The sequence below is a fragment of the Poromitra crassiceps genome (assembly GCF_964638095.1).
Source record: "Poromitra crassiceps genome assembly, chromosome: 10".
NCBI lineage: Eukaryota > Metazoa > Chordata > Actinopteri > Beryciformes > Melamphaidae > Poromitra > Poromitra crassiceps.
Window position 1 is genome coordinate 28,615,620 of NC_139631.1, and position 24,373 is coordinate 28,639,992.

Below are 24,373 nucleotides of genomic sequence, written 5' to 3' on the forward strand. Positions count from 1 at the left end.
TCGCGTTAACAAACATCGTACGGACGGACGTACGGCCGGACGGCCGTACGGCCGTACGGACGGACAACCCGGATCCATAATGCCTCCGGCCTGGCTATCGCCGGCGGAGGCATAAAAATGTAAATGTAGTTTATGTAGTAGTATGTAGTTTGGTCATTAACCTTGCAACCCCCCCCCCCCCCCCCATTTTTCACGTTTAGTTTGAGCAATACTTGTATTCAACTTTGAGAACCTAGTGACATGCACAGTCATCACCACAAGCAGGTAAGAATCTTCTCTCTCTGTCTTTCTCTCTCTTTCTCTCTCTCTCAACTCACAGCCATGAACCAGTGGACACACCCAAACTGTCTCCAACAAAAATCTGTCAATTAGCAAACATAACTTTGCGCTTGTTAATATCACCAGACTGTGATATGGATAGTCTATAAATTACACACAAAGTGTACACAGTAGGGGTGTCAAAATTAATCGTATAATCGATGTATCCCGATGCAGACGTGTGAATCGAATCGAATCGTTGACAGATTAATCGTTGAATCGTTTATGTTTAAATTTCTGTTGACATTCAGATTTTAAAGCACTTTCTAAGTAAAAAAAAAAAAGGGAGTTGATATTTATCTGACTGCTTGTATTAATTGATGAAAAAGTAGCCATGTGCAGTAATAATACAGACAATTGAAGATGTGATAGGTGGAGCTGCAATACTTTGAGCTGTATCGAGATGCATCGTGGAATCGAATCGTGAGGCCAGTGAAGATCCACAGCCCTAGTACACAGTAGCAGTATGGTCAATTTTTGATTCGTTCATTTTCATTTTCAAATTCATGCGTGGAGTGTGACCGTTCTGAAATAGCTCCGTTTAAGAGTGTCCGTCCTACTCCAGAAATACAATGGTCTACATGTAGTCTACTTTATGTAACCTATTCCAAAATATAACCCTATCCTAAAAATAGTCACTCCCTTGGGTTATACTTATGTCATGTTGTCCTCCAAGAAAATGCCCTTCCCCGTGACTTTTCCCTGTGTGACTGATGCAGATGCCGCGCACACACACATTGGGACCTGCAGCGCACGATCCGCCCAGCAGCCTCCAGAGGGTACAGTACAGTACTCGCACCGCACCGTGCTTGACCCAGAAAGAAAAGGCACTCTCACACTCACACACACAGCGTCTAAAAATAGCCCGGTCACAATAATCCCAACATACGCAAGCAGAGTGCTTGACGTTGTGCGTTCAGAGAATACGCTCATTCCCTTCTATAAATACAGCCTCTGCTACCCCCTGGGCAGTGACGCAATAGCAGCGCACACGCCACTGCACACTACAGCTTATCGCACAACGCAGCTCGCAGCGCTTCTCTGGCTCCCGGTTTGATCAAGCTGAGAGCACCTATTGACTACGAGATCACTCGGAGGGGATCATGTGATCCACTGCTTTCTAGACTTGCACCTCTGCCCCCCCCCCCCCACACCCCCTTTTATCAGCCTCTTAAGGGGGGGCAGCTGTTGTGTATACTATAAAGCCATGGCCTCGTCACCTGTGGCCCTTTTGGATCAGCAGTCCAGCACAATCATCCAGGCGACAACAATATGGTCGTCTTCATTTGCATGTCCCTATGCTTTTCACTATTATTCACATTATTCCAAAACAGAATTAGATGGAAAAAAAAGACAGATCAGAGTATAAACAAAGAGGGAATATCCGCGCTTCAGCTGATGAACCTTACAGGACCGGTGCCTCTCAGAAAAAGTACCGAGTGATCAAAAATAACGGATGAAATCTGGAGCACACGGTGGACTGGATTTCCCCCCAATTTCCTGTGCAAACAGACGTGTCGACACACAAGTGTCTTCCTCAGAGTCAAACTCCCTCTGACTCAGAGGAAGACACTTGTGTCGAACACGTCAAGTGTGTTTGCACAAGAAAATTGCTGAAATCGACCGCGTGCTCCGGAATTCACAGCTCGGCGAGTATGCTGTTCCACAAAAGGTACAGAGACGATCTATCATCGTTGTTTCTACGTCTAAACAGAGGAAATCTAATCTACTTGAAGCCTCTAAATAACACAATGTTTCGGAGTAGCGCACGAGCCAGCAGGACGGCGTCTGTAAGGATGCCGACATCAGCCTGCACAAACACAAGCACACACAGATGTGCACATCTGCTAACCTGTAAACAGGGATAAGTGTCCCGACCCGGGTGGAGGAAAGAAACCCGCTCACTCAGTGCACAGCAAAGCCTGGATCATGGATGGGAGACGGGAGGGAGGCTCTTGCTTGCATAGTAGTACACCTAAACACTGAATCTGCGGTCCACTCCCAACTCCGTTCTCCTTGCTACCTAGGCGCTAACTGCACCGCAAACGATGGAAAATGTCATGAATACACTGCTCTAAAAAAGTGCAACGTATATATAGTTTGGTGTGTGAACACTATGTGGGACATAGACAACAAACAGATTGTATATGGGACACAGAGCAACAGCTGGGCCTTGCTGTCGTCATAAGGCAGAGTGCTGGGAGGGAGGTGTTGATTCGCAGGAGGCATTTTCTCAGAGGCCACAATGGTGGCGCGCCTTTAAATTTAGACCCGTTTCAGAGAGGAGCAGCACCACCACCACCAGGGGGAGTGGCACAGGAGGACCCCAGAGAAGGGGGGTGGGGGGGAGGGAGGAGCAGGAGGGAGGCCAGGGGTTCCCTCATGACTGGCCAATGACAAGACCCCTTCAAAACACAAGTGGAAAAAGTTTGCACATGGACGGCCGAAAATACCGCATATCATTTTTCACGCAACGTTGCCTTGACATTGCAGAGGCAACTTTCAGCTATGACAACCACTGCAAACACAGCCTCAGTCTATGCTAAGAACCCTTGATTGGCTTTCACGGGCTGATCCTCCAATCCAGTTAAAATGTCAAAAGGCTTAAGACAATGCTGTTTGTTCTGCCCTGTGTGTGTGTGTGTGTGTGTGTGTGTGTGTGTGTGTGTGTGCGTGCGTGCGTGCGTGCGTGCGTGTGTGATCGCTGGTTAGAGTGTGAGGGAGTTTGTCTGTCGTCCACCTGCAGTGACCACAGAGGCCATGCAGCGCATTTCAAACACATGCCATCTCAAACACCTGCCACACCTTTGACGAGAATAAATACAGCTGCATAGACGCCGCCATCATCCAATCAGACAGGATGATGCGCGGAAATTGGATTTTGCTATGGGGACGGAAGGTGGCTGATGCATGAATTAGCAATTTGTCTCGCTTCATGATTCAGTTTAGCCTGGTATTCAGCGAGCCCCTATCAATCGCACTTCTCAGCACTCTTGGAATTGATATGGTGATTTGCCATATAAATAAATTCCAGCTGAAAACTGTGATGTGTGATGTCATAGGGGGCGGGTAGTGTACCGGGCTATATTCAGTCTGCATTGCGGACACAGTGAAATAAAATAAAAGTCACATTGACGGCAATGAGAGTAACAACAGGCAACAGCCTTGTCATATCGCAGCGCGGTACCGATCCTGTGTACTGTAGAGAAGACACAGAACAAGATGGCAGAGATGAAATGACACTAAACTCCATGATTGCCCTGATGGACTAGTTGACTTGTGCCATACCAATACAATAGGCACCCACGATTAGCGGTGGGAATCAGCAAAGTCCCCACGATACATTATTATCACAATACTTAAGTCACGATACAATATTATTACAATAAAAATTAAATAAATGTGATATATTGCGATTTATCACCTTTTTTCCACTGTAACAGGAAAAAAAAAAGCAAAATCTGTTTTTATCTAATGAGATACATTTTCCAGTCTTGTTCATCTCACTTCAATCATTTTTATTGCAGCAAAATGGGATTGTCAAGCAGACAGACTAACCAACAATGTCATAAAAAAACCTGTCAAAAATGTTGCGTGCACCTGACAATTTATATAAATAAAATATTGCGATACTGGGCATGTGTGCGATACGATATATTACCACACAAAATATCGCGATACTGACATGATGCTCTCTGATGGAACGAGGCCAGCAGGCTTCCTGTCTGTCCGACCCCATCATGCTCCTCCACAGGCTGACGAGGTGCCACGCACAACCTGCCCTTCCTATTTACTCATCATCGCGCTATAAGAGGCTACGCTAAAAATACTCATCATTCTGTGTGAGCATCTCCTCCATTGTGTTCCTCCTCCTCCTCCTCCTCTTCCTCTTACTGTAGCCCTGCAACTGCTTCTAAAAATGAGCCTCATTTACACTGGCAGAGAGTGAACAAGACGCGGCACAGTAAAAGCACAGAGTTTGAACACAGCAGAGAAGATGGTGTGTTGACTCGAGAGAGCAGCAGAACTTTGCAGAAGAGATGAACCATAGAACAGGACATCAATAACCAGTTATGGCTGATAATCAACAAATTGCCAATCATCCCTTGCCTCTGAGTTTTAGTAAGCACATACTGTAGATTAGCCCAGCAGCTCTAGATAGATAGATAGATAGATAGATAGATAGATAGATAGATAGATAGATAGATAGATAGATAGATAGATAGATAGATAGATAGATACCGGTAGATAGATAGATAGATACCGGTAGATAGATAGATAGATACCGGTAGATAGATAGATAGATACCGGTAGATAGATAGATAGATACATACATACATACAATCCAATAATTTACTGCTGGAAAATTCCACAGAAAGCATCATACAGTATTAGGGATGGGCATCGAATTTCGAATTTTCGAATAATCGTTGTTATTATCAAGGTCGACTTTTATTATTGAAAGTCGAAATTCGTTTATTGGAAAAAAAAAAAAAAAAAAAAAAAAAATTTGGGGTGAGTGAAATGTTGCATTGTCTCCCCTGATTCTAAGTAGGCTATAGTCGAATCGCTTGGTTTGAGCAAGTAAAACAATTTTTATAAGCAACCTCTCCCTCTTCATGGGATTTCATCCGCCATTCATTTTTCCATAAACCTTGCTTAAAATGCTTATAAAAATTGTTTTACTTGCTCAAACCAAGCGATTCGACTATAGTTAGAATCAGGGGAGACAATGCAACATTTCACTCACAAGAAAAAAAAAAAAAGAAAAAAAAATACATTTTTTTTTTTTTTTCCGAATTTCGATTAAAAGTCGACTTTGGCCAGCGAATTTCGAATAGTGTTTTTGCTAGAAATGCCCATCCCTATACAGTATGATTACAAGAGGGCCAGACCAGCAACATAATGATGACTAACTCAACCTTAAAGTGAAAGATTTTCATGAATAAATGTCTGTTAAGTCACCATCTATCGCCAACTGAGTTAACACAATGGTGATTGAGCCTATGGCCCATTGACAGAAGCCTTTACATTTTCAGTATTGCAGCCAGCATTTATGAACTGGGTGTCTGTGGTGACACAAATAAATCAAAATGATGCAACAGTTTGGACCTCACTTGCAATTAAAGCTCATCGCCACAGGTGTCACCACCAAAGAGAACAAAACTTAAATCTTCGAGATTATCACTTTAAGTGCATTACAATAATGAAATACCAAATGCTTTAGCAGCGCTGTGTAACCTTGTGAGAAAAGTGTTGCAGCAAATATATACCCCACACATTTTATTTGACATTGTATTTCCTAGGCATATCTAAGCAAAATCTCAAGGCAAACCAGAACTGACTCCAAGGCGCAGCAGTGCCCCTCACTCACTACACACTGACGCTGTGAAGCAGTGAAATAGATGACAGCTTGTTGGAGTCGAGCAGTGCTTCTCAAACTTTTTCACATCAAGGACCCCTAAATGGACAAAAATTAGACCACAGACCCCCATTTTGTGCCAGGGTCCCCCATCTGATATGATTTTTGCTTTTAGAGGTTTTCTTCTTACAGAAAGTGTATGAAACCCATGACCAAAATAGTCATACATTCTGTCATTGTGTTAGTCAAAGTAAAGTATCCCCCTTTTTTTGCTGGGGACCCCCTGGAAACCCCTCAAGGGCCCCTGGGGGTCCCCGGACCCCACTTTGAGAACCCCTACATTACAGAGCAGTACATATTCTAGTTCAGTCATAAACGGGTGATCAGTAAATCTGCCTCCCTGTGATTGCCGAGAGCTGCCTAAATAAGTTAGGCCATTATTTATTTATGGGTCATTGGTGTTCATCAAAATAGACCTGCTAGGCTGCTACAGTACATATCTCTAATCAACACGATACTTCAGTCTGAAATCCAAAATTACATGACCTTATATGCAAATTGCACTTTGATTAATTGATTTGATTCTTATGCAACTCGGCCAGATACAGAACAAGGAAACACGGCTGTCGTTTTGTCCGTCCCGCTAATCCATGCAGCTAAACCAGCCCAAGGCAGGAGATACTTTTTAAAAGTCAGACAATCTCTCAGACATCATCATCATGAGAGTTTGAGATGCTGATTCAGGTCAATGTGGAGCCATTTGCTCAGTACTTACAACTCACAGTAGAATAGCTTGATGACAACAGGTTTGAATAGGTTATGAAATAATGTTATCTAATATCTAGCCTAAAGTTAGTGATGTAGTCAAAGCAGACAATTGCAGCACAGCGCTCCATAGTACACATTGCCTCTGGTGGTACCGAGTACTGACACCACCTACATTTTCAGTTTGAGGCACCGGTTATATTTCTTTATGGCACCAAATAATATTTCAATCCAGAAAGTCTCACGTTGTATTTGATTGATATTAAACCAAATAATTTGTAACAAATCAACAAATCATCAGGTTAGTAATCATCAGGATCCATTGATGCTGTTTTAATACATCTATTAAAACTTTAGACTGGGTGTCTGTCTGGATTGCGCTCAGAAAGATGTAAGAAAGAATGTTACAATAAATGCAGAGGAAACATCATGCGCAAATGTTTCGGATAGTGCCTCCTTCAGGGTGTAGTTCAATATTTTTGAACTACACAGTGTCACTCACTGATATGACATATTCTATTGGTTTTTACACCCCAAACAAAGCAAAGGTGAGCACAGTGACTCCTACAGACTTGAATGAAAAGTAAAAAAAAAAATGCATGGTGGTGCTGCTGACAGATTTCTAAGGTCAAATTAAGTATTGGTCTATCTAACCTGTTGTTTGTGACATGATCCTGCTCTGAGCTCTGGAAGCTAAGAGGTCATGTACAAATGTAGGCCATTCATGAGCTCTAACAGCACATTTCACAATGAGCAATTAAGCAATTCCGCCTAATTCTAGTGAAAATAAATGATTACCCTTTTTGCTGGGGACCCCCTAGAACCCCCTCAAGGACCCCACTTTGAGAACCAGTGCTTTAAAGCATAATTTGTGTAGACTATTATGTCGTTATTTGGCAACAAAGTATAATCGAAGCATACAAAATTCAAAAGGAAACCTTGACTGAAAAGTCAGTTTTGCTCTATCGGGCATTTGTGCTCTCCCTACATTTAAATAAAAGCTTATTAGTGCCGAGGCAATCATCCCGAATGACAATGAGTTATAATTAAGAGAAATACAATTGATTATATATATATTTTTTAAACCTGAGGAACAATGTTTTGCCTAAAATGCATTCCCTTTCTTGCCCCTTATCCTCTCCATCATTGCTTGAAGGGCAGGTTACCATGGAGACACAGAAGGCCCTTTCCTTATTGGTTGCCAAGATGAAGTCTGTGTGACGAGGAAAGTGGAGACCAGGCACTACCGGGGCTAATAGTTCTTTTCTCCTATTTCTCATGTCTCCACTTTCACTCCGTCTTTCTCTCTCCTTCCCCATTCACCACTCTGCTCATTTCCACTCCGCTCTCATGTCAGCCTTATGGGTTCTACCGTCCACCACATCAGCCTAAACACACCCTGCTGTTCAAGATGTAGGTGACACTTTCCTATGCGGTATAACTTAAGGATTCTATACTATAGGATATCCGATTAAAAAAAAATGATGGGTATACTGTATGATACACGTAAGATGAGATACAGGCCTTACTACTGCTAGGTCAGTTTCACGGAACTAACAAGCTGATGCCAAAGTCCCCCCCCCCCCCCCCCCCCTACATGATGTGTTGAACATACTCAAGCCAAGATGATTAAGTCGTAGCTATGCAGAATCAGAGGTATGTAGACATACAAGGAATTTGACTCCGGCTTACGTTGCTCTCAGTGTACTTAGACAAGAAAAAAAGGTGTGTACAAGCTAAAACAAACAAGGACAGTGAGTCGACATAGGGCAGTGTTTCCCCTAGAAAAAATGTCAGGCCTGGAGGGATTTCGAAACGTACCCCCCGAGCTAACCTGTTCACATCGCTGTTCGCAATGGCATCCCAAGTATCATCACACTATTATTATGGGATGCGATGCCAACAGTTGTATTATGGGATGTGCGTTTCCCAGGCAACGACACACGTTGACACGTTTTGGAACAGCGCCGCACGCTGGCACGATGCTCCTAAAAGCAAAATTCTTATTGTTTTGAATGATTTGGCATCTTCTATTACTGGCAACAACACCAGTATTGTTGTATTGTAATAATATGCCATAAAGGTTTATTGAAAATTCGGGGAGAGCAGGAAAAAAAATCTATTTATCACGGTTATCGTAAGGAACCGTGCACCAAGGCAAATTAACCTGTTAATGAGATGAGAGCTGCGCATGAAAATCTGAGGCCGTCTCCTGCGCTTCGACCAAATACCTCAAAACCCTCTTGTGCAGCACAACTGATGCAGTGAAGTCTTCCTGAACGCGTTCTAGCCGTTGACCAAACAGAGGAGTTGCCTCTCATATTGACCATAAAAGGCCATTTGTGTGGATTCTCATGGTCCTATGTCTTCTTTGGCTAACATTTCTATGGGTTCTTCTGACGGAGGTTCAAGTTTTCAGCACTGTGGTGGATGGACGGCTTTATCACCTAAGGATTTTCTTATCAGAGCCGGAGCCTATAATATTGAGAGACTCGGTATCACTGACACACACCACAAAGGATTCTTACCTCACACAGACACACACACACACACACACGACTTTGAATGGAGAGGAGAGAAAGAGGTGAGGGGGTGGGAGCTAGGGTCTGAACGTGGCTATTTTTAGCCGCGGAGAAATCAGCTGTCTGTGGCCAGTGGAAAAGAACGAGGAGCGTGGGTACAGTGACAAGAAACAGTGCTGCTGACGCTTTCCTTTTACCCAATCCCTGTGAGTCAGGGAGCGCTGACAGACATGCTGAAAGGGGGTGGGGGGGGGGGGGGGGATATAGAACAGATATAGAACTACACCATACAAACAACAAACAAAATGCAACTATGCAAACTATAGAGAGCCAAAGTGGAATGTCACTTCCTGCTTCAGCAGTGTACCAGAGATTTTCATCCGCCATTTATTTTCCCATAGACGTTTCGTAAAATGCGTATAAAAATAGTTTTACTTATTCAAACCAAACGGTTCAGATATATTTAGAAACAGGAGAGATCGCATAACATTTCACTCGGACCAAAGCGTAAAAAAATGCTGGTTTAAAGAAAATATTTTTTCGATGTTGTTGTTGTTTTTGGTCCGAGTGAAATGTTATGTGGTCTCTCCCGATTCTAAATATAGCTGAACCGTTTGGTTTGACCAAGTACAACTATTTTTATAAGCATTTTACAAAATGTCTATGGGAAAATAAATCACGGAAGAAAATCTCTGGTACAGTGCTGAAGCAGGAAGTGACGTTCACTTTGCCTCTCTATAATACATAGGTTTCTATAACAAACATCGCACAATCATAAACCTGTCTTTTACAGCCTCACAAACAACGGAGTAAAGGGACATTCACACCAAAAGCGTTTTTTTTCAGTCAGAACGCTATGAAAATCATGTCGAGAGCACTTCCATTGTGCACAAAACACAGCGTACGGAGCGTTTTTTTTTGTTGCTCTGTTTTGTTTTCACCTGCAGTCGCGTGCAGTACAGATCAGAACACAACAACCACATGGACGGTAGCCAGCTAGTTTTGTCTGTTTGATGTTGTTCACTGTCAACGTGAAAGCCAGATTATTGCCAATTCTGGCAGCAGCGCAGGTTGAGGATCCCTCGGGACTCGGGAGGAGAAAAGGTAGGAGGAGTGGAAAAGACGAGCAGCGCGCTTTTCCTCTAATGTTCAACTTTTTTCAGCTTTAAAACGCCCATAGCGCTCCTCCAAAAACAAAAGACGCCACCAGCGCTAAACGCCGTGCGTTCATTAAAAGAGGAGCACATTTAGCACGTCCTCCTTACATAGAGAATGAATTGCAGAAAGACGCTGGCAGCTCCAAAAGGGCTTTGGGTGTGAATGTCCACTAACTCATACATGGGCAAAATGTGGCCCCAGGGCCGGCCCCGGCCCCTGGACCATTTCAATCTGGCCCCCAACGTCCTCAAAGGAAAACAAAACAACCCCCAAAAACTCAATAAAAGACAGCATTATGTTAATAAATTTAATCCGCTACAGCCATTTGATTTGTATCACTATGATATCAGGAGATTAACAGGAGAAATCAGGAGATTAACAGGAGAAATTACCAATCACAGCGGGAGAGAGGGTTAAAAGTAGAGAGTCCCACGAAAATCAGGAGTGTATGGCAGGCATGATGTCCAATGTGTGGCCCTCCGGTTACTTTATGTAAGTCAGTATGGCCCTCTGGAAAAAAAATGTTGCCCACCCTTGGACTAACTCAAAGTGCAGACGGGAGCAGATCCACTAACCAGCACTGTCTACAACCACTGGGTGGGGAAGCAACGTCTCTCATTCAAAGCAGACTACGGCCCTTGCTCATTAGATTAGCCAATCCAACATCTACAAAGGATTAGATTAGTCAATCCAACATCTACAAAGGATTAGATTAGTCAATCCAACATCTACAATGGGATTAGATTAGCCAATCCAACATCTACAATGGGATTAGATTAGCCAATCCAACATCTACAATGGGATTAGATTAGGCAATCCAACATCTACGACTGTACCGTACTGTACTGTAGCTGCTACCATTACGTATGTCTAATGTTTAATTGTATGTTTAATAAGGAATATGCTATTTGCACCTGTATGTCAAATACGCAGAATTTAAAACGCAGAGTTTAATTTAGTTTAATTGTATGTTTAATAAGGAATATGCTATTTGCACCTGTATGTCAAATATGCCGAATTTAAAACGCCGAGTTTAATTTAGTTTAATTGTATGTTTAATAAGGAATATGCTATTTGCACCTGTATGTCAAATATGCCGAATTTAAAACGCCGAGTTTAATTTAGTTTAATTGTATGTTTAATAAGGAATATGATATTTGCACCTGTATGTCAAATACGCCGAATTTTAAATGTTTAAGCACGTCTAAAGTATGCACATGACATGTGCACCTATGTGCAGTGAATATGCCACTGTTTCTGACTTGTCTTATCACTATACTGCCTTATTGCTTGTCGTGTCTCTTGTTGTTTTTGCACTCATATGCCCTACATTTGTACTATGTTGTAAACGGAGTCCACAGCACAAGAATTTCACACGTGATACTTGTACCATGGAGTGACAATAAAAAAAATCTTGAATCTTGAATCTCTTGAATCTACGGGGGATTCAGGACTTTGCTCATCTGAGCAGGCATGGTTGCATTACTTGCATACTCCCCCGGTGGAGATGGTGCGTCCCAAAGTCCTTAGACTATTCGTCTTGTGCCGACCAAGCGTGAAGAATATCACAACAAAACGACGCACCAACAGACCTTTTTTTTTGTAATCCAACATCATCAGGGATGCAGACTCATAGAAAGTGGGGGAAAAGGTGACAAAAACACACCCAAACTAGGGCAGACACAAAACCACTCAAATATTAAGTGCCCTATTTTGATCAAAAAGGTGACTGTCGCATAAATGTGACTAGTTTGCATCCTTGATTTATTCATGAATCAACCATTTATTCTCAGACAGACATTTAACCTTATGTTTTTGTGCCTCACAACTCTCATCTAAGGTTACCTACCAGCAGAACCTGCGACAGTTTGACCATGCAGCCAGTATGTGACAGGCTTAATTAATTAGGCTCACATGTCAAAATTTGCCATGATGACCCCCCAAAAGTCAAGAGCCAGATATACCAAAGGAAACTGGCATATCAGAAATCTACATTGAGTTTGGCAAATTCCCCCCTGCCCCGTGTGTCAGTGGCACCTGTATTGTGTTATACGCTATGTCAAACACAAAATAAGTGATCGCAGACACGAGTCGGAGGAAACAGAAAGTTGGCTTTTAACATTGCTGGCAATGATATGCACCCTGCGGAAGTATGTCAGCAGCCATGTTTGTGGAAATCGTGACAGGATACACATCGCAGACTTCATCCCCTCTTCCATGAAGTCAAACATAAGCAAGGACAACAGCCAACGTCCTCGCACCTTTCCAGGACAAGCGGTGCGCGACGGGAAGGGGACACAGTGCAGGGACGGTCGGGAAGGGGGGACGGACACAGTGCAGGCCTGCATAAGCGCTTCCTCTTCTGTTTTGTTTTGTTTTGCCTTCCACTTGCCAGACGACACCGCTGTAGGAGCATTAACAGCGATGTGCCATTCGTCAGCGGGCTCATCAGGGATGCGTGGGGACAGGTTGTACCCCTGCAGGCCCTGTCAACAACTCAACACCAGCATCAGCATCAGCTGCTTCGTCTGAGCGAGCGGCAGTGGGAGGATGGGTTGGGAGGTGGACAGCGGTGGTGGGAGGATGGGTTGGGAGGTGGACACTTTGGACAGCGGCTGTGGAGCTCCACTTCATTGGATGCCTGGCTGACACCCAGGTGCGTGATGATGGAGGCTCATTTGGAATGTTGCCATGCCTGATTTTCCACTCAGGGTGAATTAAACGACGAATTAGACCTTCAAATAAACAAGCCGGTCCTGCTTGCAATAACTCCCTTTAGACGTTTTTCAGGGAATGGTCAGTCTTGCACTTTTATGTGTTTTCCTCCCCCTGTTCTGTCCATAGCAAACACTGCAACAGGAAGTGAGCTGGGGTTCAATTTAGAATGTTTTTGTTTGTTTTGTTTTGTTGTCAAGTTACCGTCTATATTCCGCAGAAAAGACATATCTTGTGGGAGTCTTTTTTTTCTTGAGATTTCTTCTAAAAACCTTGTTGTGCCTAAAAAAGTGAAAAGGTGCCTGTAAAAACCACACAGGGCCACAAAGAGGTATAGCAGAATTATTGTAAGTCCCATTTTAACTCCTATTATTGTCTGTTGTGTTTTATTTGCATTTTAATTTTTAAACTGTAACTGTACCTGCCATGCTGCCTTGGCGAGGTCTCCCTCGGAAAATATATTTAAATCTCAAGGGACTTCCTGGTTATATAAATAAAGAAATAAAGAAATAAAGAAATAAATAAATAAATAAATAAATAAATAAATAAAAATTTGAGGGACCTTTTGCATTACATTGTGTTGCACTTATCCTCTCGTACCCATGTTGTCCACACCCAATTCACAGAAGTAAAATGGTTGTCATTTGAAGGTGGGTCTTACCCACAGAATAGTGTTTGGCTCCGTCCCCAACTACTTAAAAAATTATTTAAAACTAGTCAGCAATACTCATGGGTACTCTACAAGAGCTCGTGAGTCAGATTTCGTCCCCTGTAGGTTTAGCACAGCATCTGGGAAAAATACCTTTCTGTACTCAGCATCTACAGAATGGAATATGTTGTTGTTACCCCTTTTGAAAGAAATTGTCACTGCCAACCGTTTTAAAAGAGCAGTGAAGAGATGGCTGATAAGCTGCTGATAGCCAAGCATTGTATAACGTCTCCGTTCTTTATGGTTTCTGTTCGTGGTCTATGTATTGTTGATGTTGCCGTTTTAGGTCTTGGATGGACCACAATGGAAACAAGTCCTGGACTTTATTGTGTTTTAATTCCTCGACAATTTTAATACTGGTGTATGGATTTTATCTCTTCACTATGTGTTTTTAACAACCGTCCTAAATAAATGAATTCCTTCATTCACAGAGAGAGGGGAGAGTATGGTTACTATCACTATTAAAACATTAAGTGGCCTTACTAATGACTGCCATGAATCAATGTCATACTGTTTCCTGTGACCATTTCAATTTGAAAGATTCCCCTAAACTTTAGGGCCTAAAGACTCCAAGAACCTGGTCTTGTGCAGTGTTTACAAGCTCCATACTATGTGCAGCGCAGTGCATAAACAAACAGGAAGTTATGTTCTTCGGCTATTGTTCATCATTATCCAATTAGGGGGCAGACTGTTAACCTGACTCCAGACTGTGGGATGTATCCGAAATAATCATGACGGCATTTCAGCTGAGTACAAAGGGACCTAGACAGTTCATTTAAAAATAAAAAAATAAAAAAACGGTCACATTATGTATATTCCTGGATTGTTCAAACTATATTTTGTCAAAACAAATATCTTTATCCCAGGACAAAATCCAGTGAACTAAGGCATAAGATTATTACATTAGATTACCGTATACAAATGTGACTGACCTCTTGCCATTTCCTCCTCTCACACTGCAAACAAAATGAGCTGCCAGAGTCATCATGTAAGAAACAATTAAAGGGACATTTCAGGAAGTTTCTTCGTTTAAAATGAGTATGATTGAAGACTTTTTACGGTGTGGCCAGTGCCACAGACTGTAGCAAGCCGTCTAGTATTCTAGACGGCTTGTTGGGTTGACGGGTTTGTCTGTATGCCTGTCTGTCCCCTCAAAAGTAGACCAATCACAGCTCACGCTGCTACGTGCATGGCGTCACGTGCCTGATGCACCGCGGCGCGTCAAACAGCACGGAAGCCGAAGGACGCGCACACAATTCTTCAATTCTACACAGAGCCACTCCAGCTCATCCTGGCTTTAGAGATAGAACTTGCGCGTATACACCAGTGGACTAGCTTGAGCTTTGGCAGAGGAAGCCGCGGAAGTGATACCGAAAGCTGTAGTTCCTCGAATGGCCACTTGAGGCCGGCTCCAAAAGGGAGTCGTTCCCTGTTCAACCCAATGTTAAAATTGTTAAAATGCCCGAGTTTACAACATCACGATGAATCTGTCCATATTTTTAGGCAGTCAATGATATACACACACACACACACATGCACGTGTGCGAGCAAACACACACACACACACACACGCACACACACAGGTTGCCATTTGTTAATACAATGACTTCCAAATGACTACACAAACATTGAAGTGAATTGAAGCATTATATCAAATGCAAGAAATAACTATAGACCTTATTCGATTGACGTCACTCACGTACGGGCACGCCCACCGCCGCCATGTTCTCGACATAGCGCTGCAGCTCTTAAGTGACAACCTATGTGAGAGCAGCGTTTATAGGAAGCTAGCCACCATTAGCGTTACCTGTATCGTTCCAATTGTGTTCGGATGGTGACCTGCGTTAGGCATGGCTGTAGTAATGACAGCAATAAAGTCCCCGTGGTTTGTTTCTATCTCTACCGTCCACAGACGTGAAGGGAGCGAGTCAGGATACGTCAGCACAAGAGAGGTGTGTGGATAGTTGGGAGAGACAGGTGAAACTTTCTGACAGCTCCTCACAGCAAAGTCTGTTCACCTCGTTTTTTCTTTCGTTTATTATTACAGGCATTAACGGCAGCATACAAACAACAACTCTGGGGTTTTTATTGCTGTCATCACTATCGCCATTTTGTAATGGAACAGAAACGACAATAAGGCCGTTACTATAGTTGTCAGCAGCAGGACGGTATGTCAACAATATGGCGCTGTCCGGGGTTAGCGAATAAGGTCTATACTGTGTATGTTACAGTTGAGGCCACACCACACTGCCGTTATTCACCTTATGTAGCCCCGCCCACTTGACCCAGTTGTGTTATGACTTCCTGTTCAAAACACCGTCTGTTTTACCTGGTAAAAGTCACAGGAAGTGTCAACACAATAGGAAGTAACTAGTGTCCTCTAGTAAGAGAGTGGCGTCAGCGGAGGACCAAAATGCAAGAATCATTAGCCAATGAACAGCCAGGAATGGGTCTCGCGCTACTTTTGCATGCTAAAATAAAGCAGATAATGTACAATTTGATTCATTTCAAGGGATGAAAAACCCTTTCAAAGTACAACACTGTCTATTTTGATGCAACTCGACAGTGCTGCTTTTTTTACTGAAGAGTTCCACTTTCTACTTCCTGGAAAAAAACTGGTCCATTGGAGTGAATGGAGATGTCAGAACTCTTCTATTATACGGCTCTGGAAGTAACTAGCTGACCCCTGTGTTGGAACATAAGGTGAAGAATACCATTTACCTAGTCTAGTCACTTTGCTCATGTTATTGCGTCTCTGCCGTAGTGCAATAGTGGTTTTTCTCTGCTCTTCCTGTTTGAGTGATCTCATACGATAATCGGCTCAAATGAGACAAACACCTGAAAGGAACCAAAAGATGCGGTTGAGCAGCCACAGATCACACAAAAACATAACTGACAGGATGCGCATCTAGTTTTGCTTCCTCAACTAAACATTTGATTATATGATGGGCCTGGCTGTACACTCACTTGTCATCATGCGTACTCCTGACAGCTAAAGGACGACGGACATGGACATAATGCTGATAATAAGCAAATTGAGGGTTACACGTATACACATTTCCCTCACATGAAACAATATTCAAACAAAGCACACTAACCAGGATGCCATACAGTGCTGCAAAACCTCCAAAGAGATTGGGAGACACAGTCACAAGCTACAGACACAACATCAAGAATGTTCCACTGTTTCACTCCTAGATATACAGCAGGCTATATATTTACATTATTCTCACTGCATTCAATCAAGAGGTTGTCAGGCGCTCCTAGAACAATGAAATATATGTTTAACTTGAGTGGAGAAAGGGATCCGTTTAGTTACAGGGGAACTATGCTAAGTGACATAAATTAATAAATATTAGCTTTAGCATCTAAGTAGTTAGAAATGATCCTTCAGCAGAGTGATACATGGGTCCTCTTCCACCCCCCGACCCAGAGCCTGTACCTCCCCCACCAACAGACCATCGCCTTTCCCTCTTCTACCCCATAACCGTTAACTGACCTCTCCAAAATACTGGCTGGCATCAAGTCCTCCACCTGCCCCCTGGACCCCATCCCGTCCACCCTTGCCAAATAGCTTGTCTCCCTTGTCTTGTCTCCCTCACTCCTGGCACTGGTCCCTCTCCTTTCAAGCTTGCTGCCATCACACCCATCCTCAAGAAGCCAGGCCTGGACTAGGGAAATAACGATACATATGACATTTCCCAGTACGATACGGTACTGGTATGGTATCTATCTACCAAAATATCATGGTATACTATGCAGTATATCACGGTATTAACCCCCCGACATTCGGCTGTGAAAAAGAGGAACCCTTTCCCTTTGAAAATGTTTTTTCCCCCTCTGCAAAATGTTGCCTATCTTTGATGCATTATGCACCTTCCTGACAAGCTAGCATGACATGGTTGGTACCAAGCAATGCCTTAGGTCTTCTAGTTTCATATGCTACCAGAGACTTCACTTTGGCTTTAAAACTAAGCCCGCTGCAGCCTCTGAAAGTAGATTTTAAAAATCGTGATATTTCCAGAATACAGCGATATTTCTAAAAATCGACCTAAGCCTACTCCTCAGTCCTCAGGGCAAAAAAAGAAAAGCTCTGGCGGACCACAATTTGGGAACCACGGCTCTATATGCTCCACATCATAAAGCTGCCACAGACTACAGTTCTAATGCTACGCCGACAACCCCCCCCCCCCCCCCCCACCGACCACCTCAGATCAGCTGATGACAACATCCTGACTGACCCCCATCACCAGGACCAAGCACCGCACCTTGGGCGACAGAGCATTGTTCCATCACTGCCTCGACCCTCAGTAGACTGTGACAGTTAGACATCAGCTCTAAGATACATGTCTAATTATGAATGTCAATACTAACAATATATTTGGCTGACAGGAAATGGTGTTCTGGATTCAAACCCGGGCCGGAGGCTGTGGATTCTCCGCTAATTAGAGAAAGTACTATGCCTTTAACGAGAGTTAGATAGAATTGGATAGAATTACAATGAGATGTTGAGAAAGACAGCAGTGTGTGTAGATGCATTCACCTGCAGGGAAGGTCTGAAAGCATGTGAAGAATGCAGTCTAGGGGGATTTCGGTCTCCCTGAGGGAGCAGGAGCTACGGCGGGTCTACGTAGACTGCAGACTACTGTTTGGCTGGTAGTCAGCAGCACATGCACAAAGAGAAAGTCAGCACATGCACAAAGAGGGAAAAAAAGGGACACAACAGACAGACAAGAGAGAAAGACAGACACACAGACTCAGAGAGATTTCCCTGAGCAGCAGCATCGTCAACAAAGCCCTGCCCATATACAGCAGCAACGTCACACACAAGAGAAGGAGCATGCTAGTAGTGACAGAAGGCTGGGTGGGTGTGGCAGTCTCCATCAGAAAAGCTGTTAGGCAAATATCAGTGGAGTCGCCGTGTTCACAGTGAAGAGAGACATGATATCTGCAGCACGCACTGAACGTTCTGAACTACTACCGCTAGTGAAGGTGGAAGCAAACAGTCAATGGAGAAAGACTGGTCCTGTGTCAGAGCAGAGGATCTTTTAGTGATGTCGACTCGACGCTATAATAATCGGTGGTCTTCACTTCAAGTCGTCTGCCCTTAAGTGTCATCAGAGCAACACTTCAGCGACTGAAGAACACGTAGTGATCTCAGCCAAGTGTTTTTAATGGCGTAGCTCCTCTTGACACAGAGAGAGGAATGAGGTGAGAAAATATCCTCCACTGCACGGCCGCTGACTCCTTCATTTTTTCACACGGCAATCGTTGGAAGTCATCTAGTCTGACATTCTTCAACAGAAGCAGTTGAGCAGGTTTCAAATTAGAAAAGAAGAGAATACATAATAAGGCTGGCTGTCTACTGCGGGGCAAAAGTCACTCAATAGAACAATTTGTAGCAAGAAGGAAAGGAGGGGGGAGCCCGTGATCTAATTCAGTTCAGAAAAGAATGCATGGAATCTTATAAAATTACAAGTCGCTCTTGCAGTCGCATGCACACACACCATTTTTATGACTTTAAAGAGGACGGTCAAATGAAGACACTGAAATCGTCAAGATCATGAAGCAGAAGATGCCGAGGGTGTTACAAAATCCTGACAACCACAACCACAACGGTCTAGGAAGTTACACGGCAAGTTTCAACATGTCAAGCAGGGCTTAGTAACAGCCTGCACACATATTATTCTCAAAGTATTCTTTGGGGCAGGCCTGACAACAAGACAATACAATAACCTATGTCAGTATTGTCCCTTCTAATGTCTATATCTTGCTCTATCAACATAATTTGCCGAAGTAGAGGCCACAAGTAGGCTCAACGCGAGACTCATCAGTCTCGTGTTGAGGCTAAGGCCACAAGCTGAGCACTGACCTCAGATCAGTGCTCCAGATAAACATCACTCTGGTATAAAAGGTGCAATTATTCTTATCCAATTAGTCATATTCCAAATACCCCTCAAATATATTGCTGCAGTAGTAAAACAGAGTAGAGAGTCGCAGCAGAGAAAAGTAGCTCCTGCCCTCCCCAGGCAGCAGAGCCATCGTCTGGAGAACAGACGCCACGGCCACAGCCTCAGTGACTCACCCGGACCCTGGTAAAGCAAATGGAGTGAAACTCAGGAAGTCCAATTTATATGTACAGAAAGCTTTACAAGTGCTCTCCCCTCCCTCCTCAAAAACTACACCATGGAGTCATGCTGCAGGGTGTGGACTGGGCACACACACCCTCCTTCCCACTGAATCTACTCTGCAACCAAAGAAGTCAATTTAATTTGCACCAGGGATAAAAGAAAAAGAAAAATAAGAAAAGTAAACAATACATCTGTGTGTCCATGAATTAAGTATATCCTCAGACTTGAGTAGTTCAATTCATTGCTTATGATATTAACGACAATATAAATAACAAGATAAGAGTAGATGATTAATCACGTAGTGATTAATGTAGTATACTGCTTTACTTCGGCAATGTTACATGGGGAAACAATTCAGCAGTTTCAATGGGTAGGCCTGCAAAAGTACAATGGCATTTATGACAGGAGAATTTAAGGCACTTCTAAAGACAGGAGGAGCACCCTAATCTTTGATGAGTACAGATGACAGACAACCTTAGTGGAATGAAAACACAAAAATAAGCATCCCTGAAAAAGAGTACAAAGCGAGGTGGATCCAATTTGAACTAGAGTAAACCCACCATCATTTAGTTACCTAGCAACATGGCAGCATAGTAATGACAAATTGACGGCTTGCAATGCTCATCACATACCTGGACCTGCACACCAGTGATTGACCACAGGATTCGGCTCACTCCAGCACCCACCAAATCGAAGTTCACCGACCTCTCTGCGTTTTTGGGTCAGTAGTTTCACCGACACTTGTTTCCTTTTTACGTCGCCGGTTGGTCCTTCGGTAAAGGAAGGGGTGCGGGCACGACATATAACGACACGTAGAGAAACATCGGCAACCTCCGATGAGACGAACTCGCTAGCTAACGTGTTTGGTCTTGTTTACACAATTTGGCCACATCGCTGTAGCGTTGGAGAACCGCACGCTGGATTTCCTCAGCCGATAGAAAAGGCCAAAGTAGCTCTAGTAGTAAGTTAAATGTCCTTGAATATCCAAGCGCTACCCTCGCAGGAGTTGGTGGTCAGGGGTTGGTCTCAGCTGAGCAGCTCTCTCCGCCGTCCACACACCAGCGAGCGGCCGAGGAGACGCGGATGAAGAAGACTCGCCATCAGGAGTTGTCACTGAACCTAAAGTCTACTCTGGACCGCTGCTCTGCAAGACTTCAGTCGTTTCAGGCACGATCCGGCGGATACTACTACTGTACTGTCAAGTTTACCAGAATAAAATATAACTTCCGTTCACAGCTTTCAAAATAATAGTCTTGTCGCTGTACTTATTGCAAAATTACTGCTTGAAAAGAATTACGCGTAAATATTATAAAAGTCATAAATTAAATCTGAGAACCCAGAGTCTATCGTTTCCAGAATGCATAAAAGTTCAATAGCAAATACAAAACAAAACAACTTGGAAATATGTCCATTACATAGCCGTATAATAGAAGAGTTCCGACATCTCCATTCACTCCAATGCACCATTTTTTTCCAGGAAGTAGAAAGTGGAACTCTTGAGTTAAAAAAGCAGCACTGTCGAGTTGCAGCAAAATAGACAGATTGTGTTGTACTTTGAAATGGTTTTTCATCCCTTGAATCAAATTGTACATTATCAGCTTTATTTTAGCATGCAAAGGTAGCGCGAGACCCATTCCTGGCTGTTCATTGGCTAATGAGTCTCGCATTTTGGTCCTCCGCTGACGCCACTCTCTTACTAGACTTACTAGAGGACACTAGTCCATTAGCTTGTCTTTAATTTATTTTGAAGGCAATTTCCGCTCCTACAATGTTTATCTCTGGCTAACTTGACGCAGCTCGGATGAGCGAGCAGCTTCTCCCTTTCGATAGTAGGACGCCCCCTACTGATGAAATCGTCTTGGGTCTAGCCTGCCATCACGAGTTGTTACGTACAGTATTTCGGCAGACAATGCATTATTATAGAATAAGTATTTTTCATCATAATAATGAAATGATTATGTGATTGATTATGTACATCAATTATGGACGAAATGAATTTCTGTATTACTCATATATTTTTACTGTATCTGTTCAGCCAGAAAAATCAACATTCACATCAACACACATCCTTTGTCTAGGACAGTGGATCTCAAAGTGGGTCCTTGAGGGGGTTCCACGGGGTCCCCAGCAAAAAGGGTAATAATTTATTATTAATACTAATTCCATCCATAGTAACACAATGAGAATGTATGTCTATTTTGGTCATTGGTTTCACTTTCTCTAGGAACACATCTAAAAGCAAAAATCTTATCAGACCAGGGATGTATTACCGAACGGGCCTACCAGGGGCCCAAGAGCTCAGCGGGCCCTTAACCTAAGCCTAACCTAAGCCAAGCCTCTTCACACGGCCACCTTGCCTGCGCCTGGGACCAAATCATCCCTTAGGGCCCCAACCCCTATATTTTTGACAAAATGTTCTATACGTTTATGGACAATTAGAGGGTTATTGTGCTTAAGTTTCTTGTTATTTCTTGCTATTGTTTATTCTTTATTAAAAGGATCCCCATTAGCTGATGCAATGGCAATCAGCTAATGTCCCTACGGTCCACACTTGTCAAGGTGTACAGAAATCACTTGACAAACATCAAATTACATACATCTTGATTAATACAAAAATACATTCATGAAATGATGTGATATGAGAATTGAAAGAGTGGGAATTTCATATGATGTAATTTGTTTGATCAAATAAAAATGTTGGACTCTTTCAGTTGATGGTGCAACTGAAAAATGTGGTCATGCATAAGGAAATCCTTTGCTCAATGGTGAGCCATGAGAGAATGGAGTGTAATTTCCTGATGCTAGTTCAAATAGAGGAACCCAGAACAAGTCTAGCAGCCATGTTTTGTGCGACTTGCAATTTTGCAAGATTTGTTTTGGGTGCAGACGACCATACTGTTGAACAATAGTCCAGGTGGCACAAAATTAATGATTTGGAAACTTGACCCAGCATGAATGAACACTTTCTTGTGACTGCAAAGCCTCGGCCCACCTGCATGTGTAGAGAGCTCTTGCAAAGTCCATGCAAATTGTTTATTGCACCATCTTCCACATTAGACAATTGACCTTTGTTTTAGATTTGTAAAAGTGCTGCTTGTGCAAATATAATTAGTCCAGCACATACATCATCTCAGGCGTGTGTAGATGAGAGATTAGACTAAATTAAACTTTTATGATCCCTGTGGGGAAAGAGGGTTTTTACAGCAGCAGAGGATAATATATAAATGTGAATAAGAGAATGTATGTGTACTTAAGGATATGTAAAATAATCACAACAGGTGAAGAGGGAATTCAGGAGATGTAACTCTCTGACAGCCATGTTGGAGGTCCCCAGCTGTGGGGAATAGGTGTTAAAAAAAAAAAGGAACAGAAAAAAAATCTATGACCAAACCCATTTCTTCAATAATTTTTTTGTTTTGTTTTAAGGATGTTTTCTTTGGTATGTTTGATGTGAACAAAGAAGGAAGAAGGAAACTATTTTAAAAAAGTTTTATTTTCTTTTTTTACTTTGTAAATACCATATCCATATGCCAATATTTTGTCTCAAGTCTTTTTTTCTGGTATTCAAGAATGATCTCAATGAATATCTGGATAACATCCAATAGGCCTACTCAAAGAGCTATAGGGCTATAAAGATTTTCTTACTTCCTAAAAACAACCCTTGTGACCTCACAGGACTGCATTTGGTGCTTATTTGACCTAGGTGTGCTCAAATTAGACATTGTGTTACATTATTGTATTTGTATTTTTCTGTACAATGTATTTTTCAATATATTTTTCTGTACAATGTATGTATTTTTGTATGTTGTTATCTGCAATAAAGATTGAGAAAATGTAGAAAAGTTGAAGTAAAATCTGTGGTAATCTGTGCTGGTCGTGTTATGTGAATTCAGTTCAACTCAAAGATCATAATGATGGGCCGTGAAGTGGGCATCTCAAAAAGACAACACCCCACAAAGACCGGTTCATCACCCTTTGCATCACTGAAGCTGTTTTCCAGAGATTTGCAGGCAAGGTTTGCAGGACGTTATGGCAGACGGCTCTCTGATCAGACAATCAGGAACAGACTGCACACAGCCAATCTCTGATATCTTACTGCATTGAGATAGCCTTCAATGGTGACAAGCTTTATAATTTAAAAAGTCTCATAGACAGCCATCAGTCCTGTAACTTTGGTATGTACCGATCCAGGGTCATCCCTATGTTCTCAGGGTTCAATGTTCCCCAGGCTTATATGGCATCTAATGAGAACATGACAACTGGTTCAATGTTCCCAGGGTCCAATGTTCCCCAGGCCTAAATATGTGTTCTACCAGGGTTCAATGTTCCCAGGGTTCAATGTTACCCAGTTCCATATCTAAAATAATAAAGTTGAAGTCATCTGTCTGTGTGTGTATCTTTTATGCATGCCCACACCCCCGGTCCAATTGGGATGACAATTTGGTCATGGGTTGTACTGTACAGTCCTGGAAACATCTAGAAACACCTGGGAAGTCCTGTAAAATCCCAAAAAGCACCTCCCCAGGTCGAATAAAGTTGAAGATATTGCTTTATGCCAATATGGTAACCCAGGCAGCGCCGGGTCATTGCTATAGCGACCTTCGACGACCTTTGGTGTTTATCTCTAATGTTTATCTCTAAATAGTATTTACCCTAATGAGAAAATGAGAAAAATATTGATGGTTAAAACGGA

At 42.8% G+C, this 24,373-nt stretch overlaps 1 protein-coding gene across 4 annotated transcripts in view; it reads right to left on the bottom strand.

Annotated features, from left to right (window-relative positions):
* Positions 1-20,798, bottom strand: part of LOC310784232 (membrane-associated phosphatidylinositol transfer protein 2-like) — a 64,726-nt gene extending 43,928 nt beyond the window's left edge. For all 4 annotated transcript variants that reach the window (XM_083645252.1, XM_083645250.1, XM_083645251.1 and 1 more), the window contains exon 1: positions 20,313-20,798. The gene's annotated coding sequence lies outside the window, so the exon portion shown is untranslated. The remainder of the gene's footprint in view (positions 1-20,312) is intronic.
* Positions 20,799-24,373: the final 3,575 nt, after the last annotated feature.